Genomic DNA, 25,306 nt, shown 5'->3' with positions numbered 1-25,306 from the left:
ACCTTTAAAGTTTTGAGGTGGTCAGTCCCTCAGTCTGGAGAAGAGCATTGTTCCATAGTATGAAACAACTCCAAGAGTTGCACATGTGTCTAATTTATCAACATGTCGGTTCTTTGAACCATTCATCTACAATGCATGTCTCCTCCCTCCTGGTCATTGTATGGTCATGCAGTTCCCTCGTGTTGGAAACTTCTACTCAGTTCTTCTCTTTTCAAACGGAAGGTTATCAACCCTCGCATGGAATGAAATGTGAACAAATGAAAAAAAAAGTAGAAATATTAAAAAAAAATGTTGTTAGAACATTGTAATAGGAAGGAATCTTGGTTGATTCGGGTCAGCCAGACACTGGAGGGGTATAATTTCTCATATTTTTTAATGGGAATGAGAAAGATATCGGTTCTCATTAAGGATGTGCCTGGTAATTAATGAGCTGGGTTAACCTCCCTCTCTCCCCTCTCAAGCTTATCTTTTGCCTTCATTAAATTTCTACCACCCAAGCCCCCCTTCTTCTCTCTCTCTCTCTCTCTCTTACTACCACCCCCACCCACTTCTACCACTCAATCCCCCCTCCTACTACGCCATCAAGAGGTTCATCACCATTTACCCCTCCTTCCACCCTTCCCACTCCTCCCACCGAACCCCCCCCCCCCTAGATACCCGGTACCCTCGAAGTAACCCCCCTCTCTCTCTCTCTCTCACACACATACACACACACACACACACACACACACACACACACACACACACACACACACACACACACACACACACACACACACACACACACACACACACACACACACACACACACACACACACACACACACACACACACACTCGGCCCCTCCAACCATAAATAGGTGAGTACACAACTCTTTCTTTCTCTCTCTCTCTCTCCTTCCTTTTAACTTTCTTTCTGCAGTTAAAATTTCTCATAAGTTTAACAGCATCATTTTTCCTTCCATAAATGTTACTGATGTTATTACAAATTATCATCAGTTTGTGCTGCCACAGTTTTCTTCCTGCCTCGTGTTATCTTTAGTCTCCCATTGTTATTCAATTTACTTTGCTGTTTGTTCTAACTTCACTTTGCATTTGTTGTTTCTTTATCGCCCTGTGCTCCAAGAGAGAGCACATGACGTCACAGGTTGAGCGTCCGCCATATTGCCGGTCAAGTGACGCAATGTTTAACTCTCGTGCGGCACAACAAAATAGTCTTTATTTTCAGCACAATATTGCCCTTTACGTCTACTGTTAATATGCATAAATGTTTATACCTGAATTCTGTAGCACTGATATATTAAATTTTATTTATATTATGTATTCACTATTAACCTGTTGCATAATCAAAGTCGATTTTTTTTTGCATACTGTTTTCAGCAAATTTATTGACTAATGTTAGTTAGGTTTAGTTGAGTAAAGCTTAGTTAGAATAGGCTTAGGATTAGGTTTAGTTAGATTAGGCTTGGGTTAGGCTGCCGTTCATTAGCAAAATCTAAATTATAACATGCCACAATGCAAAAAAAATGCAATAATACATAAGAGGGATGAGTACTTCAGGACCTTGAACTGAAATCTGGGAGCCACCAAACAAACGGTGCAGTGTGTAACTGCTGACGCTCTCTACACACTTTATATTTCACGTGACTTGCACCCACGTACAAACTGAACAGCCATAATTACTCATGGCAACGCCTTAGTCTTACGGTGACAACGTCTTCTGCTCTGCTGATCTTGTGACATTCTCCACGAACATGTTCTAGTTGACGTGTTTTATTAATTTGGGCAATGGATCGGCTGGTTTACAAACTTTCTTCAAACTCGTTTGTTAGTTCTTTTTCTAACAATGGTTTTAAAACTGCTTAGAAACCAAAATTATATCGGATATTCTCTATGTTTATTGCAAATTTAGCCAAGATATTGGCTTTATCAAACTTCTGGAGATCAGTGTGAGAGGGAATCCATTAAAATTTAATTTTAATCCATTTGTAAAATATTTGTGCATATGGGTCTGGCTTTGTATATAAACGTGTTTCATTAAAGCCTCATGCTATTCAGAGTAAATACTGAAGATAGAGAATTAGAGACAGTTATAGTGACTGTAGTTTCATACATGTAGGCTTTGTAGCTGCTGTCCTAAATAATGAATAGTAGCATATATATTAATGTTATCAGTATTTACTTAAATCTTTATCACACCCAAAGGTGTGTTTGACCGGAAAATGGCGAACACTGCTGCTCAAGTCACTTGACTGCAAGTTCTTCATATATGTTACACTAAATTTTAAGAATTACTTTCCCTCCATTCTTATTTCTTTGTCGAGTTTAATCCTACCTTAAGAAATTAATACCCTATAAACTCAAGTACAGAAGATGCTTGGGTGTTTTGGAAGCCTTAAATTCAAGTAGCGATCTCTCAACACTACTAAACACACTACGACACATGCTTTCTCTTATTGTTTACACGGTAAAAATAAGGAAAACGGATAATATACCTTTGTTATATTTATACACGCTGTTAATAGGTGTGTCTTTGAACAACAGAGCATTTTACGGCTATGAGAAATATCGCTATAGCACAGTTCTGCATTGATTTTGGGGTGGGGGTCCTAGACACTATTGTGGCACTGTTAATTGTTTTTCTTGATACAGTGACACGGTTCATGGTTTCTGATGACAGTAGAACATTAGATATAGTTCTTGTTGTAGCACCTTGCATGGTTCTTAGTACCAATGAAGGGTTGGTGTTACTGCAAGATTTGCATGTCAGTCACCGAAAATCTGATGCCATTATCTTCCGGGCGCAAAGGCAATGTGTCATTGAACTCTGAACATTGCCACACTCATATTTTCTCACACTGAGCACTGAGTGCCATAATACTACGGGCGTCATAGAAAGTGAAGGTGTTTCTGGTGTTTGCTTATAAGCAAAACACGTTATAGAACATTTAGTGTCATGTGTGATGAACATTCGCAACGACAACACTTGTTCTCGTTGAACAAGTTTGGTCTTAATGAGCATTGCTAACTGGATATCGTTGTCATCTGAATAGTTTTCACTTAAATGAGTTGTCACTGAACGAAGTTTTTCATAGTCTGTTTGATGAATTCACTGAAAGTCGGCGTCAACTGCGCACTGACTTCACTAAGAACTCACACAACTAATACATTTTTTCCTTATATATTTTTCTGGGAACACACCTGAATCGGTACCTCGCTGGAATGATCTATCCAGGCGTTGGTTGCACCACTTTGAGGTCCTCTTACGGTAACGAACACTGTATATCATAGATACACCTCTGTTTACTAGTCACCCTGAAGATCGTTTTGTAGTATCGCTTAGGATAGTTTCCTGGTGCCACTGAAAGTCGCACAGTGGCGGTCCCTCAACGCCTCCGTCGTGTTGGGACAAAGTTTTCTTGTGTGGTGGCCCTCCAGGTCGTTTCCTTGCGGTACTGGCTCTCGCATGGTGCCGCCCTGCTTAACCTGCTGACCCAAGTCACCAGCAGTGCCTCGCCAGCAGGTAGGTGGTCACCAGTGTAGCCAGAACCATCGCTCTACTCACCTCCATCCATGTACCTGTAGAATCAAAGGTTAGAAGTCAGTGCTAAGCAAGAAGTAATTAAGATTCATGATTATTATAATAATTATGATAATTAGTAATTTTATTATTTATTATAATCACGAGAATACACTGAATCCTGCTTTTTTAATATTAACGCACTGGATGATTCCCACCAAGGCAGGGTGGCCCGGAAAAGAAAAACTTTTAGCATCATTCACTCCTTCAATGTCTTGCCAGAAGGGTGTTTTACACTACAATTCACAAAACTGCAACATTAACACCCCTCCTTCAGAGTGCAGACACTGTACTTCCTATATCCAGGACTCAAGTCCGGCCTACCGGTTTCCCTGAATCCCTTCATAAATATTACTTCGCTCACACTCCAACAGTAAGTCAAATATTAAAAATCACTTGTCCATTCACTCCTATCAAATACGCTCACGTATGCTTGCTGGAACTCCAAGCCTCTCGCACACAAAACCTCCTTTACCCCCTCCCTCCAAACCTTCCAATGCCGACCCCTACCCCGCCTTCCCTCAACTACAGATTTATACACTCTCGAAGTCATTCTTTTTCGTTCCATTCTCTCTACATGTCCGAACCACATCAACAACCCCTCCTCAGCCCTCTGGACAACAGTTTTGGCAATCCCACACCTCCTCCTAACTTTCAAACTACGAATTTTCTGCATTATATTCACACCACACATTGCCCTAAGACATGACATCTCCACCGCCTCCAGCCATCTCCTCACTGCCACATTCATCACGCATGCTTCACACTCATATAAGAGCGTTGGTGAAACTATACTCTCATACATTCCCCTCTTTGCTTCCAAAGACAAAGTTCTTTGTCTCCACAGACTCCTAAGTGCACCACTCACCCTTTTCCCCTCATCAATTCTGTGATTCATCTCCCCTTTCATAGACCCACTTGCTGACACGTCCACTCCCAAATATCTGAATACATTCACCTCCTCCATACTCTCTCCCTCCAATCTGATATCCAATCTGTCGTCAACTAATCTTTTTGTTATCATTATAACTTACTCTTTCCTATATTCACTTTTAATTTTCTTCTTTTTCATACCCTATCAAATTCATCCACCAACCTCTGCAACTTCTCTTCAGAATCTAACAAAAGCACAGTGTCATCAGAAAAAAGCAACTGTGACAACACCCACTTTATCTTTTAACTCCACACCTCTTGCCAAGATCCTCGCATTCACTTCTCTTACATCTTCATCTATAAATATACTGAACAACCAGGGTGACATCACACATCCTTGTCTAAGGCCTACTTTTACTGGGAAATAATCTCCCTCTTTCCTACATACTTTAACAGGAGCCTCACTATCCTCGTAAAAACTCTTCACTGCTTTCAGTAACCTATCTCCTATACCATACACCTGCAACATTTGCCACATTGTCTCCCTATCCACCCCGTCATACGCCTTTTCCAAGTCAATAAATGCCACCAAAACCTCTTTAGCCTTATCTAAATACTGTTCACCTATATGTTTCACTGTAAACATCTGGTCTACACACTCTCTACCTTTCCTAAAGCCTCCTTGTTCATCTGCTATCCTACTCTCTGTCTTATTCTTAATTCTTTCAGTAATAACTCTACAATACACTTTACCAGGTATACTCAACAGACTTATCCCTCTATAATTTTTACACTCTCTTTTGTCCCCTTTGCCTTTATACAAAGGAACTATGCATGCTCTCTGCCAATCTCTAGGTACCTTACCCTCTTCCATACATTTATTAAATAATAGCACCAACCACTCCAAAACTACATCCCAACCTGCTTTTAACATTTCTATCTTTATCCCATCAATCCCGGCTGCCTTACCCCCTTTCATTTTACCTACTGCCTCACGAACTTCCCCCACACTCACAACTGGCTCTTCCTCACTCCTACAAGATGTTACTCCTCCTTGCCCTATACACGAAATCACAGCTTCCCTATCTTCATCAACATTTAACAATTCCTCAAAATATTCCCTCCATCTTCCCAATACCTCTAACTCTCCATTTAATAACTCTCCTCTCCTATTTTTAACTGACAAATCCATTTGTTCACTAGGTTTCCTCAACTTGTTAATCTCACTCCAAAACTTTTTCTTATTTTCAACAACATTTTCAACAACACTACATTTTTAAACCTACCCCATACCTCTTCGACCCCATTGCCTATAATCTCACTAGCCCATCTATCCTCCAATTGTTGTTTATATCTTACCCTAACTGCCTAAACCTTTACCTCTCTTACTTGCTGCTTCTATTCTCCTTGTATCCCATCTATCGTTTACTCTCAGTGTAGCTACAACTAAAAAGTGATCTGATATATCTGTGGCCCCTCTATAAACATGTACATCCTGAAGTCTACTCAACAGCCTTTTATCTACCAATACATAATCCAACAAACTATTGTCATTATACGCCCTACATCGTATCTTACATATACATTTATCCTCCTTTTCTTAAAATATGTAATACCTATTATTATTAAATATGTATTACCCATTATCATTTACACCTGGCACCCGAAACTTACCTACCACACCCTCTCTAAATGTTTCTCCTACTTTAGCATTTAGGTCCCCTACCACAATTACTCTCTCACTTGGTTCAAAGGTTCCTATACATTCACTTAACATCTCTCAAAATCTCTCTCTCTCTCTCTCTCTCCTCTACACTTCTCTCTTCTCCTGTCATATTATGACCCACTTTTCACATCCAATCCTTATTTTAATCCACATAATCCTTGAATTTACACATTTATATTCCCTCTACTCCTTCCATAACTGATCCTTCAACATTATTGCTGCCCCTCCTTTGACTCTAACTCTCTCAGATTCTCCTGACTTAATCCCATTTATTTCTCCCCCGTTGTGGTTATATATCCTAGCCTCAGGGAAATGAAAAGGTAATCAGGTTTGATCTCAAGATGGAGAGAGCAGGTCTCCTTTCTTTGATCAAGAGCCTACACCAGCATCAAGACACCTCCTCCTTCTCCTAGAAAAAATTAAGGTGATCCAAATGCGGCTTCACCAAACTTGTTATCTCAACAGATAACTTACACTATGACTTCAAGTGAGAGGTAACGAAATACTTAGGTCTGACATTAAATTCTGTGTTCAGAATAAATAAATATATATAAATATATATATATATATATATATATATATATATATATATATATATATATATATATATATATATATATATATATATATATATATATATATATATATATATATATATATATATATATATATATATAATGTGTGTCTGTTATATATATACATATATATCTATAGTTATATTATATATATATATATATATATATATATATATATATATACATATATATACATACACATATATATTACATATTATATATATATATATATATATATATATATATATATATATATATATATATATATATATATATATATATATATATATATATAAATATATATATATATATATAAATATATATATATATATATAAATATATATATATATATATAATATATATATATATATATATATATATATATATATATATATATATATATATATATATATATATATATATTACATATTATATATATGTATATATTACATACATTATATATATATATATATATATATATATATATATATATATATATATATATATATATATATATATATATATATATATATATATATATATATATATATATATATATATATATATATGTATATATATTGTTTGTAGTTCATTGATAACGTGAGAAACCACCAGGACAGAAAGAGATTAAATTTTACTTTAAATAGTCGCTACCATTTAAAGCTTCATAACTGTAAATCTCTGACTCTGAGTTAAAACATGAGGAAGATAACTTTGCAACACATCAAAGTGATGTATTAATATCTACATTAAAGATTGTGACAGGAATATATCTTAATATCTTCGAACACAAGTGTTCCGTTAGGTACGTACAGGATAGCTCCGTGTTCATTAGAATATGTAAACATATTCATCTGAAATTGGGTAGTGTTAGCGGTGGGTCACTAACTGTTGTAGGTTGTTGTGTACTCACCTAGTTGTACTCACCTAGTTGAGGTTGCGGGGGTCGAGTCCGAGCTCCTTGACCCGCCTCTTCACTGATCGCTACTAGGTCACTCTCTCTGAGCCGTGAGCTTTATCATACCTCTGCTTAAAGCTATGTATGGATCCTGCCTCCACTACATCGCTTCCCAAACTATTCCACTTACTGACTACTCGGTGGCTGAAGAAATACTTCCTAACATCCCTGTGATTCATCTGCGTCTTCAACTTCCAACTGTGTCCCCTTGTTACTGTGTGTGTGTGTGTGTGTGTGTGTGTGTGTGTGTGTGTGTGTGTGTGTCTGTGTGTGTGTGTGTGTGTGTGTGTGTGTGGGTGGGTGTTAGTGTGTGTGTGTGCTTGTGTGTGTGCTTGTGTGTGTGCTTGTGTGTGTGTGTGTGTGTGTGTGTGTGTATGTGGCAGGTTACAGACACGGAGACGGACAGGCAGGGAGACACTGACCCCTCGATCAGCTTAACATTTGAACATCATTGTGAAACAGACCGAGACAGCTCACTAAATATCTGGTTTCATGACCGAAACACTTCGATATTCCCGATAATTCAGGAGACAATGGCATTCGCACCAGTCTCGAGTTAGCCCTGGCGCACACACACACACACACACACACACACACACACACACACACACACACACACACACACACACACACACACCGGGTCAGGAGAGACATGATAATGACATAGAAAATACTGGGTGGAATAGACAAAGTGAACAGAGACAGGATGCTCCAGAGATGGGACACAGAAATAAGGGGGTCACAATTGGAAGCTGAAGACTCAGCTGAGTCAAAGAGATGTTAGGAAGTATTTCTTCAGTTACAGAGTTGTTAGGAAGTGGAATAGTTTGGGAAGCGATGTAGTGGAGGCAGGAACTATACATAGTTATAAGACGAGGTATGATAAAGCTCATGGAGCAGGGAGAGGGAGGGCCCAATAGCAGTCAGTGAAGAAGCGGGGCCAGAACCACAATTAGGCGAGTACAATTAGGTGAGTACACATTCTATTCTTAAACAGAACCAGAACGAGACGGGTCGAGAGTGTTCCGGACGACGGTCTCTTCTTCCAGATAGTAAACATAATAACTTGTCTTGTTGTCGACATCAAAACTCAATTTCCACAACAAATTTGAATTAAATTGTGTCTCTGTTAGCCCTAGTTTTGGTACAATCTTTTACCCAGTACTCGCTCCTAGCGGAGTGTAAGCGACATTCACTTGATGAATTTTTTTAGTAAGTCAAGTCTCAAATTTGTTGTGTAAATTTTTTTCTTTATTTGCTCATTTGGGACCTGGGGAGGGGAGGGGGGGGGAAGGTTATCAGTTTATATTTCATCCTATTCTCACGCAAAGTGATAGATGTACACACACACACACACCACATACACACACACATACACACACACACCACACACACACACACACACACACACACACACCACATACACACACACACACACACACACACACACACACACACACACACACCACACACACACCACACACACCACATACACACACACACCACACACACCACATACACACACCACACACACACACACACACACCACATACACACACACCACATACACACCACATACACACACACCACATACACACACACACACGCACACACACACACACACACACACCACATACACACCACATACACACACACACACACACACACACACACACCACATACACACACACACACACACACACACACACACACCACATACACACACACACACACCACATACACACACACACACACACACACACACACACACACACACACACACCACATACACACACACACACACACACACACACACACACACACACACACACACACACACACCACATACACACTACACACACACACTACACACACTACACACCACATACACACTGCACACACACACACACCACATACACACTACACACACACACACCACACACACACACCACATACACACCACATACACACACACACCACACACACACACTACACACACACACACACACACACACACACACACACCACACACACACACCACACACACACACCACACACACACTACACACACACACTACACACACACACTACACACACACACACACACACACACACACCACACACACACCACACACACACACTACACACACACACACACTCACACACACCACACACACACCACACACACACACCACATACACACCACATACACACACACACACCACACACACACACACTACACACACACTACACACACACACACACACACACACCACACACACACTACACACACTACACACACACACACACCACATACACACCACATACACACCACATACACACACACCACACACACACACTACACACACACACACACACACCACACACACACACCACATACACGCCACATACACACACACACACCACACACACACTACACACACACACACACACACACCACACACACACCACATACACACCACATACACACACACACACCACATACACACACCACATACACACTACACACACACACACACACCACACACACACACCACATACACACCACATACACACTACGCACACACACTACACACACACACACTACACACACCACATACACACTGCACACACACACACCACACCACATACACACTACACACACACACACACACACCACACACACACACACCACATACACACTACACACACACACACACACACCACACACACACACCACACACACACACCACACACACACTACACACACACACACCACACACACACTACACACACACACACACACACACACACACCACACACACACCACACACACACACTACACACACACACACACACACACACACACACACACACACCACACACACACCTTTCCCCTCCCTCGCGTTTCTCCCTCTCAATACCCTCTTTCCCTCCTTTCTCCCTCTATCTCTCTTTCTCTCCCTCTCCCTCTCTTTCTCCCTCTCTCTACCCTTTCTCTCCCCCTCACATTTCTCTCTCTCCCCCTTGGTCTTATCCCTCACCCCCATACTCTCTCCTCTCTCTCCCTCTTTCTACCCTTTCTCTCTCCTCTCTCTCCCTCTTTCTACCCTTTCTCTCTCTCCCCCACACCCTCTCCCTCCTCTACACATGTAGTAAAAGGTAGTACATAACTGGGTGAAAGAATGACTTGTTAACACACGCTAGTATTATAATTATTAGAACTACTCTCAGGGTTAGTGGTATCTCATTAGTATTACGGATACACAGAAGTGAATTGTATTTCTGGGACATATAAACAACTGACGTGCTCACACACACACACGCGAGTGCACACACATACACACTCGGGGCCAGGAGCTGGGTCTCGACCCCGAAACCACAACTAGGTGAGTACACACAGCTGATCCTTGGAATTTGACTGCCTCCCCCACAGACCTCTTACCTTTTCCCTCCCTCGTGTTTCTCTCTCTCATAGCCTTCTTCCCTCCTTTCTCCCTCTCTCTCTCTTTCTCTCCCTCTCCCTCTCCCTCTCTTTCTCCCTCTCTCTACCCTCTCTCTCCCCCCTCACATTTCTCTCCCTCCCCCTTGGTCTTATCCCTCACCCCCATACTCTCTCCTCTCTCTCCCTCTTTCTACCCTTTCTCTCTCCTCTCTCTCCCTCTTTCTACCCTCTCTCTCTCTCCCCCACACCCTCTCCCTCCTCTAGCCTTCTGTCTGTGGTAATAAAAAGTAAAAAAAAAAAAAAAAAAAAAAAATGGGTGGCCTTAGAGGACGGAAACCCAGAGATCTGGTGGACGAACCAGGGAGGAAAGACTGGGAGCTAGAGCTCCAAAAAAGGGAGGAAGAGTGGGGAAGGAAGATAGTAGAGCTTGGTAAGAAAATGGAGGAGCGGATAGCTGAAGAGTGCAGGAAGTGGGAAGTACAGGTCTTAGCAGCAGAAGCTAGGATACAGTGCTTAGAAGAGAAACTGCAAAGCCTGAAACAGATTAGAGAGACAAATGACAATTCAGGTGTGACATCAGGAAATTCAAAGTCAGGCGCAGACAAGGGGATGGTAAGCAACAACGGAGACATGCCGAACATGAAGGCCCTATCAGACCCACGTGGGGCCAGGGAAAAGACGACGAGCACACTAAGATCAAACGACAGGTCCGAAGACAATGAAGGTATGCTATATGCAGAGATTCTAACAGCCAACTGCAGTAGCAAGGGACAGCTGGTCAGGAAAGACAGTCCACTGAGAATAGAAGTTTCAGATATGACAGGGACTGAAGGCAAGAACATGTCAATGGAAGGAAATAAAATGCCTCAGAGGACGCAGATGGAGACTCAGTGGAAGGAGGAAAGGGCGAGGTCAGTTTTTGTGTACGGGCTCCAAGAAGCCAAGGGGGCCAACTTTGAAGAAATAAAACAGGAGGAGAAAAAAATGATTGAAGGCATCATGAAAACAATAGGGGAGGGCAATATGACCCAGGTGACAAATTTTCAGAGAATTGGGTGGTTTGCGAGTGGAAGGATACGGCCTGTCAGAGTAACTTTCAAGGAAGAATCAGTTCGAACCAGGATTCTGCAAGAGAAAGCAAGACTGAGGGACAAAGAGGGGTACCAGAGAGTATACCTCGACCGCGACAGAACACAAGAAGAAAGGACTACACTGAAAGAGAGGGTACAGAGACGCAAGGAGGAACGAGAAGCAATGAAAATGAGCAGGACCCAGACACAGGAGGAAGGGCAAACACACCCCACAGAATCTCCCACCAAAAGACTCCACCAGCGACATTCCCAACGCAACTGAGCAACCTATACTACAACCCACTCACTGTTCCCTCTGCCACCAATCCCCATATCACAAACCTCACCCCAACAGCTGTCCCTTATGGGCATTCTGACCCCACCCCCATCAACACAAACCCCACCTACACCACAGCCCCATATAGGCCCCCACAAAGGCTCTCGCTCCCCCAACCCCAATATTCTTGCATGACCACAATGATAGAAAAGAAACTAAAGGTTTGGTACACAAACGCGGATGGAATAATGAATAAACATGAGGAGTGGAATGAAAGAATCAGTGAAAAATCCCCAGACATCATAGCAGTCACAGAAACAAAACTCGCTGAGACAATAACAGACACAATCTTCCCAACAGGATATCAGATCCTGAGGAAAGATAGAAGGAGTAGAGGGGGAGGAGGGGTTGCACTGCTCATAAAACACCGATGGGGATTTGAGGAAATGGAAGGCATGGACATGATTGGAGAAAGAGACTACATTGTAGGTACAATTCAGTCCGGAGAACATAAAGTAGTCATTGGAGTGATGTATAACCCACCACAGAACTGCAGGAGGCCAAGAGAGGAGTACGAAGAAAACAACAGGGTGATGGTGGACACACTGGCTGAGGTGGCAAGAAGAGCTCACTCGAGCAGAGCAAAGTTACTGGTAATGGGCGATTTCAACCACAGGGAGATCGACTGGGAAAACCTGGAGCCACATGGGGGTCCCGAAACATGGAGAGCCAAGATGATGGATGTGGTACTTGAAAACCTCATGCATCAACATGTCAGGGACACAACCAGAGAGAGAGGGGAGGATGAGCCAGCAAGACTGGATCTTGTGTTCACCCTGAGCAGTTCAGACATTGAGGACATCACTTATGAGAGGCCCCTTGGAGCTAGCGATCATGTGGTTCTGAGTTTTGACTATATAGTAGAGTTACAAGTGGAGAAGGTAACAGGAACTGAAGGGGACAGGCCAAACTATAAAAGGGGGGACTACATAGGTATGAGAAACTTCCTGCAGGAGGTTCAGTGGGACAGAGAAATGGTAGGAAAATCAGTAAACGAGATGATGGAATATGTGGCAACAAAGTGCAAGGAGGCAGAGGAAAGTTTTGTTCCCAAGGGAAACGGAAATAATAGGAAGACCAAAACGAGTCCTTGGTTTACCCGAAGGTGTAGGGAGGCAAAAACTAAGTGCAACAGAGAATGGAAAAGGTACAGGAGGCATAGGACCCAGGAAAACAAGGAGATTAGTAGAAGAGCCAGAAACGAGTATGCACAGATAAGGAGGGAGGCTCAGCGACAGTATGAAAACGACATAGCATCGAAAGTCAAATCTGACCCGAAACTGCTGTATAGCCACATTAGGAGGAAGACAACAGTCAAGGACCAGGTGATAAGGCTGAGGAAAGAAGGTGGAGAACTCACAAGAAACGATCAAGAGGTATGTGAGGAGCTCAACACGAGATTTAAGGAAGTATTTACAGTAGAGACAGGAAGGACTCTGGGGAGACAGACCAGATGGGGACACCAGCAAGGAATACACCAACAAGTGTTGGACGACATACATACAGATGAGGAGGAGGTGAAGAAACTGCTAAGGGACATCGATACCTCAAAGGCAATGGGACCAGACAACATCTCCCCGTGGGTCCTTAGAGAGGGAGCAGATATGTTGTGCGTGCCACTTACCACAATCTTCAACACATCCCTGGAAACTGGGCAACTACCTGAGGTATGGAAGACGGCAAATGTAGTTCCCATTTTTAAAAAAGGAGACAGAAAAGAGGCACTAAACTATAGACCTGTGTCATTGACGTGTATAGTATGCAAAATTATGGAGAAGATTATCAGGAGGAGAGTGGTGGAGCACCTGGAACGGAACAGGAGTATAAATGCCAACTAGCACGGATTCACGGAAGGCAAATCCTGTGTCACAAACCTTCTGGAGTTTTATGATAAAATAACAGAAGTAAGACGAGAGAGAGAGGGGTGGGTTGATTGCATCTTCTTGGACTGCAAGAAGGCCTTTGACACAGTTCCTCACAAGAGATTAGTGCAGAAGCTAGAGCATCAGGCGCATATAACAGGAAGGGCACTGCAACGGATCAGAGAATACCTGACAGGGAGGCAACAACGAGTCATGGTACGTAATGATGTATCACAGTGGGCACCTGTGACGAGCGGGGTCCCACAGGGGTCGGTCCTAGGACCAGTGCTATTTTTGGTATATGTGAACGACATGACGGAAGGGTTAGACTCAGAAGTGTCCCTGTTTGCAGATGATGTGAAGTTAATGAGGAGAATTAAATCTGATGAGGACCAGGCAGGACTTCAAAGAGACCTGGACAGACTGGACACCTGGTCCAGCAAATGGCTTCTCGAATTTAATCCTGCCAAATGCAAAGTCATGAAGATGGGGGGAGGGGCACAGAAGACCACAGACAGAGTATAGGCTAGGTGGCCAAAGACTGCAAACCTCACTCAAGGAGAAAGATCTTGGGGTGAGTATAACACCGAGCATGTCTCCGGAAGCACACATCAATCAGATAACTGCTGCAGCATATGGGCGCCTGGCAAACCTGAGAACAGCATTCCGATACCTTAGTAAGGAATCATTCAAGACACTGTACACCGTGTATGTCAGGCCCATACTGGAGTATGCAGCACCTGTTTGGAACCCGCACTTGATAAAGCACGTCAAGAAACTAGAGAAAGTACAAAGGTTTGCGACAAGGTTAGTTCCAGAGCTAAGGGGAATGTCCTATGAGGAAAGATTAAGGGAAATCGGCCTGACCACACTGGATGACAGGAGGGTCAGGGGAGACATGATAACGACATATAAAATACTGCGTGGAATAGACAAGGTGGACAAAGACAGGATGTTCCAGGGAGGGGACACAGAAACAAGAGGCCACAATTGGAAGTTGAAGATACAAATGAGTCAGAGAGATAGTAGGAAGTATTTCTTCAGTCATAGAGTTGTAAGGCAGTGGAATAGCCTAGAAAATGACGTAGTGGAGGCAGGAACCATACACAGTTTTAAGACGAGGTTTGATAAAGCTCATGGAGCGGGGAGAGAGAGGGCCTAGTAGCAACCGGTGAAGAGGCGGGGCCAGGAGCAAGGACTCGACCCCTGCAACCACAAATAGGTGAGTACAAATAGGTGAGTACGCACACACACACACACTCTGAGGTGTCCCTGTTTGCAGATGACGTGAAGTTGATGAGAAGAATTCACTCGATCGAAGACCAGGCAGAACTACAAAGGGATCTGGACAGGCTGCAGACCTGGTCCAGCAATTGGCTCCTGGAGTTCAATCCCACCAAGTGCAAAGTCATGAAGATTGGGGAAGGGCAAAGAAGGCCGCAGACGGAGTACAGTCTAGGGGGTCAGAGACTACAAACCTCACTCAAGGAAAAAGATCTTGGGGTGAGTATAACACCAGGCACATCTCCTGAAGCGCACATCAACCAAATAACTGCTGCAGCATATGGGCGCCTAGCAAACCTCAGAACAGCATTCCGACATCTTAATAAGGAATCATTCAGGACCCTGTACACCATGTACGTTAGGCCCATATTGGAGTATGCGGCACCAGTTTGGAACCCACACCTAGCCAAGCACGTGAAGAAACTAGAGAAAGTGCAAAGGTTTGCAACAAGACTAGTCCCAGAGCTAAGAGGTATGTCCTACGAGGAGAGGTTAAGGGAAATCAACCTGACGACACTGGAGGACAGGAGAGATAGGGGGGACATGATAACGACATACAAAATACTGAGAGGAATTGACAAGGTGGACAAAGACAGGATGTTCCAGAGATTGGACACAGTAACAAGGGGACACAGTTGGAAGCTGAAGACACAGATGAATCACAGGGATGTTAGGAAGTATTTCTTCAGCCACAGAGTAGTCAGTAAGTGGAATAGTTTGGGAAGCGATGTAGTGGAGGCAGGATCCATACATAGCTTTAAGAAGAGGTATGATAAAGCTCACGGCTCAGGGAGAGTGACCTAGTAGCGATCAGTGAAGAGGCGGGGCCAGGAGCTCGGACTCGACCCCCGCAACCTCAACTAGGTGAGTACAACAGGTGAGTACACACACACACACACACACACACACACACCACACACACCACACACACACCCACACTACATATACACCACATACACACTACACACACCACACACACTACACACACCACACACACACACACACACACACACACACACACACACACACACACACACACACACACACGTACACACACACACACACACACACGCACACACACACACACATACACACACACACCACACACACACACACACACCACACACGCGCACACTACATATACACCACACACACACTACACATGCCACACACACACACACACACACACATACATACACACACACACACACACACACACACACACACACACACACACACACACACACACACACACACACACACACACACACACACACACACACACACACACGACAGAAAGAAGTTATGAAGAAAATAGAAATTCAAGGAGTGAAATGAATTAAATTCGTTTACACGAAGACAAACACTTTCAGAAAGTGACGAATGAGAAAAACTTCTGAAGTCAACGAAGACAGAGAGTGCAAGCGGAAGAAGACAACCGCTCAAGCAGAAGGAAACAACCGCTCATGCAGAAGACAACCACTCGAGAGAATAACCTCTCTAGCAGAAGACAATCGCTCAAGCAGTAGACAGGTGATCAAGCAGTAGACCGGTGCTCAAGTGTCAAGTGGGTTTTCGATAACGTGGATGGGTAAAAATACTCACGTAGGCTGGTAGTATGTATAATATATAACGGGAAGTAAGGGAAGTGCCAACAGCGGACCTGCCTCTCTCTGCTCCCTATCTTCGACTGACCCACAAGTGCCTACAGGGTGAGGGGTGTTTGAAATCCTGCTATGGTCAGCAGCAATATGAATAACAGTGATTCACACAGACGGTTGGTAGTGAGTCATCTACTGGTACACTGGTTACTGGTAACTGGTTACTAGGAACTGGTACTACTACTGAGAGCTTGGCGACGCTAACGTATGTCATCCCGACATACAACTAATACAAACTAGAGATGGCAGGTGTACGGCATGGGCTGATTCTATACAATGTCAAAGTACACAACAATTGAACATTATAACATACATAAGTAGAATATTGGAATGGAAGCTTACGTAATTGAAACTGTAATAAAACTGTAATGCAATACAAGGTATAATATAGCACAACTCATCGAATGAAACTCAACATTGGGATTACACAATAGAAGTGATAAAAAAAAATTTGATCGATCGATCTGTATTCATGTGATCTACGGATTCTGAGGAAGGAATATATACAAATAAAGAAGTATTTAACAGAAAGGCAGATTCGGTGCACTCAAATCTAGACTGTTAACTCTCAGAATTCGGAGAGAACATGAACACACACACAAAAAAATTCTTGAATACTGATAAGTTGATACTGTAATTATTCATCTATACAGGTTATTTACATTTAACCCCAACTCTGCTAGGGTGAGATTGACATATGCACAATAGGTGTTATCTCTGGGAGGATCAAACTCTGTAGCACTGGCTAACTCATGCTGTATTTGAGGCAAATCTGAATTGGTAGTTACAAATGATACTTGAGGATTTCTCAATTCCTGTCGTGTACGTAGGGAATAACGACATTCAGGTTGATCGTCTGACTGAGTATCAGAGGTAGAGAGTACAGGATCAGGAGGATTGTCAGAGTCTGTCACATTAGTCTGGGTTGGAACATCATTATCATCACATACTAACTTCATATGATCTAAATGCGATTCTTTATACTGACCAGTACTAATTTCTCTAACCTTATACTTATTGCCAGTGATATGTTCAACTACTCGATAAGGACCAACAAACTTTTGATCAAGCTTAGGCATTGTAGACATTTTGTTAAAGTTAGCCAGCATAACTCTCGAACCTACTTTGATTTTGGACGGCTTTGCTCGAGTGTTAGCGACTCTTGTAAATTCTGCTGTTGATTTATGAAGTGTTTCACGGATTCTTCTAAAGACACTTTGAGCTAAGCTGGTACGAGTTGCTATGAAATCATTAGGGTTGTAATTTGGTTTCGGATTAGAATATAGCAACTCATAAGGCAAACGTTTATCTACACCGTAAAATGCATTATGTGGAGTGTCACCTATGGAAACGTTGTAAGCAGAATTTATAGCACACTGCACATCAGGTATAACTTCATCCCAAGTTTCACTGTTGGGACTGATAGTGGCTCTCAAGACATCAAGTACTTTTTTATTGGTTCGTTCCGCTAACCCATTGCTGGCAGGATGATGAGGAACAATGGTGAATTTAGAGATCTTGTACAAGGTACACAAATTTTCAAGAATCTCATTACAGAATTCACCTCCATTATCTGTTACTAGGGACTTAGGGGTGGTATGCCTGCAGATAATGCGTTCTTTAAACGCTTTAACTACTGTCTCGGCAGTCTTATCTGCAATAGGAACTAACTCACAATATCTGGTGAAATGGTCTAACATAACACATAGATGTTTGTTGCCTTGGAGGGAACATTGGAAATTAGTTAACAAATCTAGCGCAACTCTTTCCCACGGTTCACTAGTAGTTGGATACACTTGGATTGGATTAGGACCATTAGCATTACCTTTATGTTGCATGCAAACACTACATTTCTTAACATACTCAAAAATATCAGTTGCCATACGAGGCCAAAAGTATTTCAATCTGGCTTGTTTTACTGAACGATCCATACCAGGGTGCGCAACACTTGGTACATCGTGAACTAGCTGTTAGGCTACATTCACTAGTGACTGTGGAATTACTAACTGGTAAACTCTTCTGGTAGGAGTACCCAACTCGGCTGTTCGATACAGTAATTCTTGGTTCATGACAAAGTCATTGATGGGTACTGGTGGCTTCACAGTCAGAATAAGATCTTCCTGGAGCAGGAATCGAATCACACCAGACCACATGGGATCTGTTCGTTGAGCATTCTTTACATCCTCAGCACTAAATGGAGGGTCTGCAGTTACTATACTAACATGTCGTGATAAGGCATCTGCGACTACATTTGACTTGCCAGGTAAGTGTTCAAAGGTGGGATTGAACTCTTGGATAGTCAAGGTCCATCTGGCTAACCTTCCAGTAGGTTGTTTGTTCTGGAATAAAGGTATCAGTGGAGCATGGTCTGTCAAGACATGAACAGAGTACTGATAAATAATGTCTCGGAAGTGCTTTAAAGATCATACTATTGCTAAAGCTTCTTGCTCAGTTACTGTATAATTACGTTCAGCCTTCGTAAGGACTCGGCTAGCAAATGCAACTGCGTTGTACTTGTCATCGGTCTTCTGAGCTAGTACGGCACCTATGCCAATAGAACTAGCATCAGTTGTCAGATAGAGGGGCTTAGAAAAATCTGGAAATTTCAAAATTGGAGCAGATGTTAGCTTTTGTTTTAGAGTTTGGAATGCTCTTTCTTGTCGGAAGGTCCAAACAAAAGGAGCATCTTTCTTAAGCAACTCAGTTAGAGGAGCAGCTATGGAAGAAAATTTGGCAATGAAAGATCTATAAAAACCTGCTAAGCCCACAAAGGATCTTACGGCATCAGCAGTTTTGGGTGTTGGAAAATTTAGTACTGCAGTTACTTTACTTTGGTCAGTCGTAACCCCTCTAGGAGTGACTACGTGACCAAGAAACTTAATTTCTGATCTGAAAAATTGACATTTAGACAGTTTGATCTTTAAATTGGCTTCTTCAAGCTTATCAAGTACTACATCAAGTCTTTTCAAGTGTGTATCCACGTCTTTAGACATGACGATTACGTCATCTAAGTACACCATAAGTGCATTACCTATGAGACCTCTAAAGATATTAGTCATGAGCCTTGAGAACGTGATAGGGGAGGATCGTAATCCAAACGCCATACGGAGGAACTGATAATGACCTGTAGGAGTGGAGAATGCAGTTAGCTCTTGGCTGTCCTCGTGAAGAGGGACTTGCCAAAACCCTTGTAACAAATCCAGGGTTGAAAAGACTTTGTTATCTCCAATGTTACATAAAAGATCACCCAGTACAGGGAGTGGGAAACGATCTGGAATAGTTTTCGCATTTAACTTCCTAAAGTCAATCACTGGGCGCCAAGTACCATCCTTGTTAGGTACTAGGATCAAGGGTGCATTCCAAGGTGAATTGCTAGGTGCAATAACTCCATCGTCAAGCATTTGATTGATCAATTCTTCTGCGACAGCAACTTGCGAATGAGGCATTCTGTATGTAGGTATATAGATAGGTCTAGTACCAGGTTCAAGTGGAATACGATGGGACAATAAGTTCGTTATACCCATCTTCTCACCTGGTAAAGCAATGGCTTTACGACGTTTGTTCAACAGAGTCAACAAACGCTTGACTTCACCTGGGAAGTCAGTGGGAGCTAAGTCTTTCTCCTCAACTGGTGGAACAGATTGATCCAGTGAAGTGGATGAGGTCTCCCCGGTAGAAATAGCACCGACCCACTGGTCAGGTGACAACTCATCCTCTACCTGAACAGGGTAAGGATAGTGAACAAGGTCAACAAGATTGGTATTTGCTCTGAGACGAACACTGTGACCAGAAGTGTTAGCTAGGAAGAAATGGATCTTACTATCTCTTACAACATGTAAAGATGGTTCAACAAATAGGCCTTTTACTTTGCAAGAATCACTGTCAACTAGGACGTTATCACCATCTGGAACACTAGGAAGAACAACAGACACTCTAGTGAGGGCACTAGCTGCGGCAGAAACGTCTTTCTGCAGACGGCATGTGACATCAACAAGAGATGGCATTACTAGTTGCAAGTAATCGTTTTCCGACAAGGTGCCCCCTGTGGAGAAACTACTACTTGAACTAGCAGACATTGCAGGGATAGGCTCAGCACTCAAGGTAGTCAGAGCGTCCTCGGACACTTGAGGTAACTGGACACTATCTTGCAAGTCTGAAGTTGCAGGAACACAGACAGGAGTGACAGGATCATCAGTGCCTGACCGCTTGGGTACGCTACTGGAAAATGCACTGGCCTGTAAGGACTTAATTCGAATGTCGTACTCTGCGGCAGTATGGCAGATCTCGGATCCAAGCTGGTAACCCCAAAATGGTACGATCAAGTCATCAATTTGGGCATGCCATCGATAAGGGTCGAGCACAATGCGTAAGTCTTGCATGGAAGCAAATCCCAGTAGAAGGTCACCAGGGAAAGTAATCTGGTCGACAACAAGGAAGGAAGCAGTGAAGTCTCTACCTTGGATAGAAAAAGTGAGGGAAGTCCGACCTCGGACACGCAGGTGAGAACCAGCTACTCCACTAAGGGAGGACACATGAGTCGGTTCTACGAGAAGGACATGTCGTAACTGCTTATCCCTAAACAAACTAGACCTGATAATATTGACTTGTGCACCAGAGTCCATGAACAAATGAACGGGCGCATTATGAACAGATGCTTGCACTATAGGGCCTATGGTTGCATTGGAAGTTATGTGCAAACAAAAAGGTGGATTGTCATCAGAAAAGATTTGCTCCACTTCATCCCCAAAATCATCTACGTCAGAGACGTGTGAAGCAACATCATCAGCAGGATTGTCATTCTCGAGACTGTTTAAGGCTTCAAAGGAATTGTGAACGGGGATGGAGTACTCATTATCACCTACTGTCACCATGGGACGGTTTGACTGGGGCGCTCGAATTCCCCTGAATTGGAAGAATGAGCCTGGTTCTGGTTATTTTGAGAACCACGACGTCTGTTTCCTCTACGAGTCTACGGGTTCTGCGGTTGGAACGGCCACGGAAAGACCTAGAGTACTGAAGGTTGTAAAGAGCATTGCACTCAGATGTGTCATGTCCAGGTATTCTATGATAAGTACAGTAGGGAAGATCTGACTGGTACTCATCGTCAGTACGACGCCTCTTAGGGTGACTATCAGGACAATTAATTGCAATATGGCCACGGAAACCACAGTTGTAACAAGTCCGCTGACTATGGTTACTGAATGTACTATGAATACTACGAGGTTTATAATGACTGTACACTGGTCCTTGGTGATCGCTGAGATGGTTGACGACCACGATTTGTCGCTGTGGCACAAACAAGAGGTGGTGCAGACTGAGGCATAGGTGTGAAATTACTTTTGATACAAGGGAAAGTACCCTGGGGGCACAAGGAACGTACATGATTTAGGGCTGTAAGTGGTTCCATCGTCACAGTTGGAGGATTAGCCTCATAAGCACACACGGAAGCAGGCGGCATTAGTTCTTTGATTGCTCCAAAGGCTGCTATTTTAGCAAACGATGCTGTGGATGGTTTATCCTCATCAGGGACAAAAGCTGAGGACTGGACAGCATTGATAAATGATGATAAAAGTTTGTCTAATCTAACAGCAAATGCACTCAATGATTCATTAGTCATGGGTGTAGCATTCACGAGTTCCCGAAGAACGACATATGGATCAGCTGTTTTTACTGGTACAAGGAAAGAACGAGTCAGTTCCTCATATTGTGACCACTTAGTAAGATTCCTGAAGTCTCGCATTTCAAGGAGATCAACAACGTGAACAGCAGCAGGGGACCGATGAAGAGCTTCTTTCGCAAGTCTGATAAGACTTTCCTCTGAAGGAGGACTGTCAACTTGAGCATTAACACGAGAACGAATGGCAGTAAACCATGCTTCAAGACTATGTACATGGCCATTGAATAAAGGTAACGCATCAAGGGAATCACGAGTAAAACTATAGTGTCTCAGTGTCTGGGTCGGTCTGTCAGTCGATAAGGAACTATGAGGACTGATGACAGAAGCAGCAGTAGCCTGAGAGGTCTGAGTGTCGCCATTCACTAAAGTATCACTTGACGGTATGTGAGACATAATGGCAAAGAAGTTGCACGAGAACAAATAAGGCAAAAATAATGAACAATAAAAATGATACAAAATGCTAAAATTAAAATAAAAGAGATGCAACTAATTCTGCAGAAGTAATAAAAAAAAGTCTAAGATACACTGCAAGAGGAAGGACAACTCAATGTAAAGGACTGCTGGACAAGATAAAAAAAATACATTGAAATTTACAAGTAAAAATATTACCGGAGACTGAATTAAATGCAAAATGAGCTGTCTGTACTGTGAAGGGAGCGTGACTCACTCACTTGCTCACTGGCGCGCACTGCCACTCACTACTCACGAAGGTGGCTTGATAAGCCACTCTATACCACAGGGATGGTGAAAATCACTCTTAGCAGCATCCAACTGGCGATATAGGAAACAATACTTCAGAACTTGCGTGGCTTACTTCTCTCTCTCAGCTGGGTTAGAAGCTGGGTTGGCTGACTGGCTTAACCCACGAGAATGGCTGACTGGAAGACGTGTATCGATGCACACAGCATGAAGGAGCAGGTGGATGACAGGAGACAGGCTGGATGGTAGGCTGAGGCAGGCTGACTAGCGTTCACTTCCACAGTCTGGCTTATTGACTGGCTTAATTGCAAAATCCGGGTCAACCCATCGGAGATTGAAGCAATTAGCACACGAACTAAGCCAGGAAGCTTGAAAAAAAAAACGGCTGCAACAGGCTTGCAGGCTGGAGCGACACAGGGGTGGAGAAGAGTGAGGGTAAGCGGCTAGCTGGAGGTGGCACGGTTCACCTCTGACCTGCTGGCAACCCACAAACAGTCTTCTAACGTCTGAAATACCCTTAAATCCACGCCCACGCCGGTGCCACCAATTTGTCAAGTGGGTTTTCGATAACGTGGATGGGTAAAAATACTCACGTAGGCTGGTAGTATATATAATATATAACGGGAAGTATAGGAAGCGCCAACAGCCGACCTGCCTCTCTCTGCTCCCTATCTTCGACTGACCCACAAGTACCTACAGGGTGAGGGGTGTTTGAAATCCTGCTATGGTCAGCAGCAATATGAATAACAGTGATTCACACAGACGGTTGGTAGTGAGTCATCTACTGGTACACTGGTTACTGGTAACTGGTTACTAGGAACTGGTACTACTACTGAGAACACACACACACACACACACACACACACACACACACACACACACACACACACACCACATATACACCACATACACACTACACACACTACACACACACTACACACACCACACACCCACACTACACACACACACACACACACACACACACACACACACACACACACACCACACACACCACACACACACTCACACTACATATACACCACATACACACTACACACACCACACACACACTACACACACCACACACACACACACACACACACACACACACACACACACACACACACACACACACACACACACACACACACACACACACACACCAGGGGCCAGGAGCTGAGTCTCGATCCCTGCAACCACAATTAGGTGAGTACACCACACACTACATATACACCACACACACACTACACATGCCACACACACACACACACACACATACACACACACACACACACACAGGATCTTAGTGCTTTTAGGGCGTGTTTTTAGCAGCTAGAAGCATCCAGTGTTAGTGACAACGTCAGTGAACAACCCTACAAGTGATAACCAATGTGTTAGAAAAAATAAATAAAGTTAAGGCGAGAGAAAGCCTGAAATTATACAACAAAATTTCAAAGTGCCAGTTCGTTGAGGCCTAGTGGGCACCTGTTGCCACATTGTTACATATATACAAAGTACAAAGCGAGTGACTAAAGAGAAAAGACCAAATAGAATTAAGA

At 43.0% G+C, this 25,306-nt stretch overlaps 1 long non-coding RNA gene across 1 annotated transcript in view; it reads right to left on the bottom strand.

Annotated features, from left to right (window-relative positions):
- Positions 1 to 663: 663 nt before the first annotated feature.
- Positions 664 to 25,306, bottom strand: part of LOC138852596 (uncharacterized) — a 42,248-nt gene continuing 17,605 nt past the window's right edge. The window contains exon 3 of the long non-coding RNA XR_011391895.1: positions 664 to 3,579. This is a non-coding gene — a long non-coding RNA (uncharacterized lncRNA). The remainder of the gene's footprint in view (positions 3,580 to 25,306) is intronic.

This window comes from Cherax quadricarinatus, chromosome 12, assembly GCF_038502225.1.
Source record: "Cherax quadricarinatus isolate ZL_2023a chromosome 12, ASM3850222v1, whole genome shotgun sequence".
In the NCBI taxonomy this organism is placed as follows: Eukaryota; Metazoa; Arthropoda; class Malacostraca; order Decapoda; family Parastacidae; genus Cherax; species Cherax quadricarinatus.
This window is presented reverse-complemented; position numbering and strand designations above follow the sequence as displayed.